The 10563-nt window shown below is 38.9% G+C and overlaps 1 protein-coding gene across 1 annotated transcript in view; it reads left to right on the top strand.

The window, feature by feature from the left end:
* Nucleotides 1-249: 249 nt before the first annotated feature.
* The window catches only part of LOC111140331 (tau tubulin kinase 2), a 161157-nt gene continuing 150843 nt past the window's right edge, over nt 250-10563 (top strand). Inside the window, exon 1 of the mRNA XM_022492616.1 lies at nt 250-288. The gene's annotated coding sequence lies outside the window, so the exon portion shown is untranslated. The remainder of the gene's footprint in view (nt 289-10563) is intronic.

Below are 10563 nucleotides of genomic sequence, written 5' to 3'. Positions count from 1 at the left end.
GCGGCGGCGGCAGGAGGGGGAGCAGGGGCTGGCACAAGAGCAGCGGCTGGGGGCGGCCAGCAGCAGCATTTACAGCAGCCGCCGCCGCCGCCAGTAAACGCGGACGGTACCCGAGGGGACTACCAAGCCGGCCGGCCCTCGAAGCCGCGCTCGGGTCCCGCCGCAGTCGGCGGCGGGGGATGGGCAGGCGGCGGCGGTCCCGCTTGCTGAGGGTTGATCCCTGCGGGTCCTGGCCCTGAGCTGGATCCGAGCCCTCCACCCCAAATCCCTGCGTCCGCCACGGCCCAGGTAGGACACACCCCCCCCCGAACCCCCAGGGGGCCGCTGGGGTGCCCCGGGCCCCGCCCTCTCCCAGTCCTGACCCCCTCCTTGGGCCGCACCCCTCGCGGAGTGACCGACCCTGGTGCGGAGGGGAAGGGTACGAGCGACTCCTCAGTCGCCCACGCCCTGGGCTTGTGCCAGAGGTAGTCACTCCACCTAGGAGACCTTCTGCTTCTGCCCCTTTCCCCGAAGGCTTGTGCCCCGTTTCCTGAGAAGCTTTTGGTGTCTTCACTGAACTTGGAGGGTCACGAAGCTTCCACTGTTTCTCTCTCTGTGGGTGACCCACATATTACTTGTATTCGTGCTGCTTCTGGTACCAGGACTGAACACAGCGTTCTCTGGATACACGGAGCGCTTCTTTCGCACCCCACCTCCCCAAATATAATAGAAGGGGTAATGGGACTATGCAGTGTTCGCTGTGTAGTAACGACATGAAGGCCATGACTTTTTGGTACTTAGGGTGCGAAGTAATGACCTGAGGGATTTGCCCGTCATTTGCCTTAACTAAGACGCTGTTGACACTCTGGGATGCTGTGGGAGGGACAAAAGACTCCACAAATATGTAATGTCAAATCAGGGAAGTAACTAATCCATTGGGATGCCAGCATACTTTATCGCACAGTGAAGTTAATTTTGTTTCAGCGTGGCAGCGTTAGAGGTAAAAATGACATTGAGTTGTACTTTGCTTTGAATTAAAGTTGATAGGTGGCAGCAATCCCGGTATTAACTCTTCTCATCCTTAGCTGTAGAAATTGTTCTTTCTTTGAACATTAAAGAGGGCAGTTTTCTTATATGCTGTGTATTATGTAGAGGTGTTCTGGTATTTAGTAGAAACTGAGATTTTGAATGCATGTATGAGGATCACGTTATTATGAATGGGCGCATGTACACACACAGGGAGGATCCACTCAGTGTGTTTTGTTACAGTGTTTGGTTCTGAGCCATTAGTAACAGTTGCATTGGTTTCTAAACACTGATTTGCCAGAAAGACCATAAAGATGTGTTTGCTGTTTTCTTTTGGCTAAATGGAATAGAGTCAACATTCTATTTTGGGGAAAGGGGAGATAGGAGATTGATTGTAAAGTATTTAGGGAGCTGGATGCCATGTATTATTTCTTACAAAGAAGTAGTAATAATGATAAATACTAGTATTAGGAGTAATCTTGAAAAATTAATATTAACTCTATTAATATTAATTCCTGGGACTTCCATGGCATATTGTAATTTATTCAAATGGAAAAGATACCATAAGGAATCTAATTTAAAAGCTTATGTTTTCCTGTATGATACATTTTTATCAAGGCACTGTAGGGGATGTTTGAGGCATGCTTATGAAGGGAAGTTTCTCTAGCACTTTTCCTTTATGATAGGATGTTAAGAAATGTTTTTTCCTTTTTCAGTGTTAGACACATGAAGTCCCTAGCTTATTTAACTTAATTTCTGATAGTAAATTGAAACAAATTTGATCTTCAGTAGGGGGCTAAGAATAATGTATCTCGCTCATTATCTTGTACTATGGTTAATGCATAATTTAGCGCATACTCTATTCAGATTTTGTGTCTTTTTTGACTTTAAAAAATACTGATTATAAGCACGCCTGGATAGCTCAGTCGTTAAGCATGCTGAACCTGCGGCTCAGGTCATGAAGATTGAGCCCCATTGGGCTCCCTGCTCAGTGGGGAACCTGCTTCTCCCTCTACCACTCCCTCTGCTTTTGTTCCTTCTCTTGCTGTGTCTCTCTCTGTCATATAAATAAAAAAAATAAATAAATAAAATAAAAAAAATATTGATTATTTTAAGGCCCCAGGAAATCTTCATAAGATTAGGCTCATTTGCTTTAGCAAATTGAACTCAATTATGTAGGACTTCAGATATATTTAAATGTAGTGTTAGAAGTAAAGTTTGTGTAATTTAGACAATTTTGAAAGTATTTTACATAAAAAATGCACTAAAATGTGAGAATTAGTGATAGATTGTTGGTTTTTCAATGTAAACAAATGTAATGGAGCTTACTTCACCATGATCATGAAATTTAACTTTGGCAGGGGCAGTCAATTCTTTGTTTTATAACTTTAAAAAGTTATATATAGAGATGACAACTTGACTGCCACTCATGAGAGGCTTTGACCTAGAACCACTAAGACACTCTTAGATTCCTAATCCTTAGAAACTCTGTGAGTTAATGAATGTCTTTTGCCTTAAAAAAAAAAAAAAAAAGGCTGTATATAAGGGAAAATGTTTAATGACCATTATTGAACTGGTGTGGGCTGAATTGATTCACAAAATAAAACAACCTTTGAGAATTTATGGAGAATGTAGCTTACTTCTTCTCCACTTAAAAAAAAAAAAAAAAAACAGGGGCGCCTGGGTGGCTCAGTGGGTTAAAGCCTCTGCTTTCGGCTCAGGTCGTGGTCTAGGGGTCCTGAGATCGAGCCCCACATCGGGCTCTCTGCTCAGCAGGGAGCCTGCTTCCTCCTCTCTCTCTCTGCCTGCCTCTCTGCCTACTTGTGATCTGTCAAATAAATAAATAAATAAATAAATCTTTAAAAAAAAAAACAACAAAAAACAACTCCTATAAAAAAAATTATTTAGGGGCACCTGGGTGGCTCAGTTGGTTATGCTTCCCACTTGATTTCAGCTCGGGTCATGATACTCAGGGTTGTGAGATCCAGCCCTGTGTCAGGCTTCACAGTGAGCATGGAGACTGCCTAATATTCTCTTTCTCTCGCTCCCTCTGGCCCTCTCCCACTTGTGCTCTGTCTCCAAATAAATAAATAAATAAATTTATAGATATGTGGCCAGCAGCTTTAGAATTTGAGCATATGAGGTGCCTGACTCAGTCGGAAAAACGTGCAACTCTTGATCTCAGGGTCATGAGGTAGAGCCCCATGTTCGGTGTAGAGATTACTTAAATAAAACTTCAAATAAATCCTTTTAAAAAAGCAATTTGAGCATATGTTACTCAAACATATTCTACTCATGTATTCTTTTTTTTTTTTCTCTTTTTTGAGGTTTTTGAGAAATACTCAAAATATAGCTGGAGGTTTGTCAGTTTATTTGATTAGCAGTATTGCAGGACATCTTCAGTATTTACAAATTTTTGAAACTAAACTTTTTTGTTATCCAGTATATTGTAAATGATAGTGATGCAAGTGGTAGACACCCCCCTCGCCAGGCTTTAGTGGATGGAATCCTTGTGTCAAAAGTGCTTTTATAGCTTTTATTCTCTAAGTACTCAGTGCTTTCAGATTAAATGTCAGACTTCCATATTTGATACAAGAGCCTTTAAGTCTATACGAAAAAGTTGAGGTTTTTAGAGCTGAAGTTTCAGCATATTTACAACACATACAGTATAACCACTCAAAAGTTTCTATCTTACAGGGAACCTAGGTGGCTCACTGGTTAAATGTCAGCCTTTGGCTCGAGTCGTGATCCCAGGCTTCTGGGATCGAGCCCTTCATTGGGCTCTCTGCTCAGTTGAAGAGTTGGCTTTTCCCTCTTCCTTTGTGCTCTCTCTCACGCTTGCACTCTCTCAAGTAAATAAATAAATCTTAAAAACATAATATAAAATAATGTATGTTAAGAAAATAGCAAATACGGGGGCACCTGGGTGGCTCAGTGGGTTAAAGCCTCTGCCTTTGGCTTGGGTCATGGTCCCGGGATCCTGGAATCGAGCCCCGCTTCGGACTCTCTGCTCGACGGGGAGCCTGCATCCCCCTCTCTCTCTCTGCCTTCCTCTCTGCCTGCTTGTGATTTCTGTCTGTCAAATAAATAAAATCTTAAAAAAAAGAAAATAGCAAATACAAATCTTTTTTTTTTAAAGATTTTATTTATTTATTTGACAGACAGAGATCACAAGTAGGCAGAGAGGCAGGCAGAGAGAGAGGTGGAGGCAGGCTCCCTGCGGAGCAGAGAGCCCGATGCGGGGCTTGATCCCAGGACCCTGGGATCATGACCTGAGCTGAAGGCAGAGGCTTAACCCACTGAGCCACCCAGGCGCCCTGCAAATACAAATCTTTAAAAAAAAAGTTTCTATCTTCCTTAACATCTGGTGAGCTTTGATTGCAGATTTAAAATACAGATTGAGGGGCACCTGACTGGCTCAGCTGGTAGAGCATGTGACTCTCAAACTCAACGTTGTGAGTTTGAGCCCCTCGCTGGGTGTAGACATTACTTTAAAAAAATAAAAGTCTTCAAAATACAGATTGAAATTAAATTATTTACATAATGTGAGTATCAGTTATGCCAGACCATTTCATCTTTTAAGCAGGTGATTTTTAAGCAGATTTCTTGATCTATATTTATGTTATATGACTATGGTAGACATAATTATTCTTCTCTTTGTGATTATTATTTTATATGTTCTTGATTCTTTTTTTTAAAGATTTATTTATTTATTTGACAGAGAAAGATGACAAGTAGGCAGAGAGGCAGGCAGAGAAAGAGGGGGAAGCAGGCTCCCTGCTGAGCAGAAAACCCGATTTGGAACTTGATCCCAGGACCCTGAGATCATGACCTGAGCCGAAGGCAGAGGCTTAACCCTCTGAGCCACCCTGGCGCCCAATAAATGATTTTAAAACAAATGAATATAAACTGTTAATATGCATCAAGATGAGATTTTTTTTTTAAGATTTTATTTATTTATTTGACAGACAGAGATCACAAGTAGGCAGAGAGACAGGCAGAGAGAGAGAGGAGGAAGCAGGCTCCCCGCTGAGCAGAGAGCCCGATGTGGAGCTCGATCCCAAGACCCTGAGATCATGACCTGAGCCGAAGGCAGAGGCTTAACCCTCTGAGCCACCCAGGCGCCCCTCAAGATGAGATTTTAATGTATTCTCATTTCTACTGTAACATATCATAGGACCTTAGATTACTTAATCTCTTCTCACTTCAGTTTTGCTATTTTTAATAAGGGAAATTAATATACTTAAAATATAATTACAATGGAGATCATTACAGAGAAGTTTCCTGTATTGCTGTTTTCTTTGTCTTAATGGGAAGATCGTAGATATAATGCTTTGTTTGGTTGATATGGTTACAGAAGATTTTATCCAAGGAATGGTCTTGTTTAATAATTTCATTTTAATCTGGACATGTAAGTTAACACTGTACTTCTGTAGTTGTTAGTGTGGTAGTCAGGGAGAAGAGAACTAGGTTGTTGTTTACACTTTTATCCTGTTGTCAGTATTTGTAACCATACTGACTTGTAAAGTTTCTTACCTTCTTGAATATATTTATTGAACCCAGAGAGCTTCCATGATCCTGTAAGTGTAATTTACCTCCTGTAAAAGTTTAGAAGGAACATTTGAATGAAGTATAAGTGGTAACTGAATGTTCCTTTCCTTTTGCTGTCAGCAAGTAGGGTTATGCACAAATCTTCATCACTTTTTTTTTTTTTAAAGATTTTATTTTTTTATTTGACAGAGATCACAAGTAGACAGAGAGGCGGGCAGAGAGAGAGAGGAGGAAGCAGGTTCCCTGCTGAACAGAAAGCCCGATGTGGGGCTCAATCCCAGAACCCTGGGATCATGACCTGAGCCGAAGGCAGAGGCTTTAACCCATTGAGACACCCAGGTGCCCCTTCATCACTTTTTCTTTCTTTTTTTTTTTTTTTTAGTTGCAAATTTTTTTTTATTATCAAATTTTTTTATTTTTTTATAAACATATAATATATTTTTATCCCCAGAGGTACAGGTCTGTGAATTGCCGGGTTTACACACTTCACAGCACTCACCATAGCACATACCCTCCCCAATGTCCATACCCTTCATCACTTTTTAATAACCCTTTTGAGAGAGTCTTGCTGAAACCTCTGTTTTGATGTGGGGTAAAACAAAAACAAAATCACATGGGGTTTATCCTGTTCTCCACTCTTATTTCTGTTGTTTATGTTGATATTATTAGATGCCTTAAAAAACTTACCTGTTGTATAGTCTCTGATAATTTTTGTCTGTAACTCAGCTTGTTTAAAAACAGAATTGAGTTTATTTTTTATTATGTGAAAAGTATATTATTTTGAGTTTTGAGATACATGAGATAGCCACTCTGTACTTAACTATAATCTATAATTGGACTACAGAATATATATTCCAAATAGTATTTACATAATAGAGCATGATTACTTTGAAAGCATCTGATCTTTCACTTTAATAGGGGGTGTTTGGTATATTTATAGTTTTCATCAGATTTGAAAAAATTTAAGACATTTTCTCTTTAGATTTTTTCCCCCCAAACATGGAATTTTTCTGGGCCCAATAGGCATATCTAGAAATTAAAATATCTACTAAAAGTGGAGAGAAACTTTATATAACACAGTATGGTTACAGTAACTGACAACAAAGTAAAAGTGTAAACAATCTGTTCTTTCCTTCTGGGACTCCAGTTACATGTATGTTAGGCTTTTTGATTTTAGCACATAGCTAACTGATACTATGTTGGTTTGGTTTCTTTTTCTCTGTATGTTTAATTTTGGGTAGTTTTTTTTCTCTACCTTGAAGTTCACTAATTCCTTCTTCTGTGGTCGCTAATCTGGTGTTAACCCTATACAGTGTTGTTTTTTTTGTTTTTTAATCTCAGATATATACTTTTCATGTCTAGAATTCCTTGTCTACCAGTTCTGTCATCTGTATCTTTTCTGGGTCTGCTTTTACTTTTTTTTTCTCTTTTCTTTTTCTCCTTTTCCCTTTCTGTTCCTTTCCTTTTCTTTCTTCCTTCCCTTCTGCCCCCCTCCCTTTCCTCCCTCCCTCCTTCCTTCCTTCCTTCCTTTCTTTGTCTATCTCTCCCTCCCTCCCTTTCTTTCTTTTTCTTTCTCTCTTCTTTTTCTTTCTCCCTTTCTTCTTTCTCTGATTCCTTCCATCCCTCATCCCTCCCTCTTTCCTTCCTTTTTCTTAAAGTATAATTGATACACAGTGTTACATTAGTTTCCAGTGTGTACTACATAGTGCTAAGAAAACCTAGAGTTGTACTATGCTCAGCACAAATGTAGCTCCCATCTGTTACCATACAGTGCTATTACAATACCATTGACTATATTTCTTATGCTTAACCTTTCATCTCCATGAATGATTAATTCTATTACTAGAATTCTATACCTCTCACTCCCTTCATCCATTTTGCCCATCCCACCACTGCCCTCCCCTGTGGCAACCAGCAGCTTGTTCTTTGCTTTTATGGATCTGATTTTTTTTAATTTGTTTTTTAATTTTTTTAGATTCCACATATAAGTGAACTCATATGGTATTAGTTTTTGTCTGACTTATTTCACTTAGCATAATACCCTCAAGGTCTATCCATGTTGTCACTGTTGGCAAGATCTCATTCTTTTATGGATGAGTAATATTCCACATTCCATATTATTCCATCTGTATAAGTTCTTTATTCATTCATCTCTTGTTGGATACTTAGTTTGCTTCCATATCTTGGCTATTGTAGGTAATGCTTCAGTAAACACGGGGTGCATATATCTTTTTGAATTAATGTTTTTATTTTCTTTGGGTAAGTACCTACTAGTGGAATTATTGGATCATATGGTATTTCTAGTTTTAGTTTTTTGAGAACTGTCCATACTGTTTTCCACAGTGGCTGTACCAATTTGCATTACATCATTAGTGTTAGAGGATTCCTTTTTCTCCACATCCTTGCTAACACTTGTTATTTCTTATCTTTTTGATGCTAGCCATTCTGACGTGTATAAGGTGATACCTCCTTGTGGTTTTAATTTACATTTCCCTAATAATTAGTGATTTTGAATGTCTTCTCAGGTGTCTGTTGGCCATCTCTATGTCTTCTCTGGAAAAATGTCTATTTAGGATCTCTGTCCATTTTTAAATTGGATTATTTTGTTTTTTTTTGCCATTGAGTTTTGTAAGTTCTTTATATACTTTGGATATTAACTCCTTATCAGATACATCATTTACAAATATCTTCTCCCATTCAGTTGGTTGCCTTTTTGTTTTGTTGATGGTCTCCCTCATTGTGCAAAAGCTTTTTATTTTGGTGTAGCCTCAATAGTTTATTTTTTATTTCCTGTTCCCTTCCTGCAGAGACCTATCTAGAAAAATGTTGCTAAGGCCAATGTCAGAGAGATTATTGCCTATGTTTTCTTCTAGGAGTTTTATGGTTTCAGGTTTCACAGTTAGGTTTTTAATCCATTTTGAGTTCATTTTTGTGTATGGTGTAAGAAAGTGGTCCAGTTTCATTCTTTTGCATGTAGCTGTCTAGTTTTCCCTGCAACATGTACTGAAGAGACCATTTTTTTCTCCATTGTATAATCTTGCTCATTTTGTTTTAGATTAATTGACCATAAGTGTGCAGTTTTATTTCTGGGTTCTCTATTTTGTTTCTTTGATCTATGTGTCTGTTTTTGTGCCAATACCATACTGGTTTGATTATTATAGCTTTGTAGTAGATCTTGAATCTGGGTTTGTAATACCTCCATTTTTGTTTTTCTTTCTCAAGAATGCTTTGACTTGGGTCTGTTTTTATTGACTGATATTTCTCCTTATTTGCATCCCCGGTAATTTGTTTGAGTGCTAGGCATTATGATTTTACGTTATTATGTGCTAGGATTTTTTTTTTCCTTTAAATCTTTTCAGGGTTTATTTTGGAAGACAGTTAAGTTACTTGAGAATACTTTGATACATTCAATGCCCTGGATGTTTTTGAAGGTCTTTTTCACTCTGGTGAGTATGCAAACTATTTGCAGCCTTATTTGAGTATCAGAGATTGTTCTGCCTACCCCTCTCCAGTGATTTGAACCTGGCTTTGATCATTTCACTTCCTCACACACATACACTTATAAACTCAGCCAGAGTCTCAAGGGGAATCAGCCTTTTTAGATATCCACAGCTCATTCTTTGTGCCGATCTGTCCTCCCCTCTTGTCCCGTTTTGACTTCCCTGGAACTCTGAATTTTGTCTCCTCAACTCAGTGAGACTGCTGGGCTCTGTTTGGGTTCCCCATTCCTGTGCTGTGGCCTGGAAATTCCCTTCCAAGTTGTGAGTTGGGGGCAGTTGTAAGGTTTGCCTTATTTATTTCTCTTTTCTCATGGATCCCTGTTCTGTAGTTCCTGTTTTCTGTAGTATCTAAAATCCATTGTCCCTTTTTGCTAGTTGTTGAAGGTAGGAGGGTAAGTCTGATCTCTATTACTTTATTATACCAGGAACTGCAGTAGTCTGGAACTCAAACAAAGTCTCAAACAAAGAGGAGTCATATTTCACAGCTATGCTGTCATTAGAAATCTATGTATTATCTTTATGCCCAAATAAAGTTTCAAAAATATCTTCTACACTCTTTAGACACGTCATGAGTTCTTCTGATGATTAATGCTAGCATTCTTTCCATTGGGATTAAAATTGTAGGTAAAAATAATTTTCCTGGGGCACCTGGGTGGCCTGGTTAGTTTACCACCTGACTCTTGATTTTGGCTCAGTCATGATTTCAGTCATCTGCTAGATGGTCCTGGGATCGAGCTTAGTGGGAGGTCTGCTTGTCTCCTTCGCCCTCTGCCCCTCCCCCTGCTCATGGGCACTCACACGTGTGTGGTCTCTCTCTCTCAAATAAATAAATAAATAAATCTTTAAAATAATTTTTCTGTTTTTCTGTTAGAACAGAATCTAACATAAACTATATATGACACTACTTATAAAAACCACACTTATTTATTTTGTGAATTGTCTAGCTTCCCTGCCAAATAAAATTTTATACTTCAGTATATATAGATAAGTATATATAGATAGCTCTGAAGTCCTTCAGTGGCTTTCCTTTGCCTACTGAAATAGAATGAGTTCATTTTTCTTCCTAGCCTGATTTTTACAGTCTGAACTTTACCTTTCACACCTATGCTTTCTCTATGATCAGAAGTATTTTAGATTAATCTTAGTCAATTTAGACTAATGCATGCATTCATTTTTCCCATGCACTTGTACGTTGTGTTCATTTCCTCTTCTGTGTCTTTGCTTAGCTCCTCAGTTAGCTTTTGCCTTCAGACAAACCACCCCAAAGTCCAGAGGCTAAAACAAGAGTTCGATAATAAGAGATGAGGAAGGACACTATATCATACTCAAAGGAACTGTCCAACAAGAAGATCTAACAATTTTAAATATCTATGCCCCTAACATGGGAGCAGCCAACTATATAAACCAATTAATAACAAAATCAAAGAAACACATCGACAATAATACAATAATAGTAGGGGACTTTAACACTCCCCTCACTGAAATGGACAGATCATCCAAGCAAAAG

This window comes from Enhydra lutris, unplaced genomic scaffold (genome assembly GCF_002288905.1).
Source record: "Enhydra lutris kenyoni isolate GAN:26980312 unplaced genomic scaffold, ASM228890v2 scaffoldscaffold4, whole genome shotgun sequence".
Lineage (NCBI taxonomy): Eukaryota > Metazoa > Chordata > Mammalia > Carnivora > Mustelidae > Enhydra > Enhydra lutris.
Note: the sequence above shows the minus strand (reverse complement) of the source record. Positions and strands in the feature narration are given on the sequence as shown.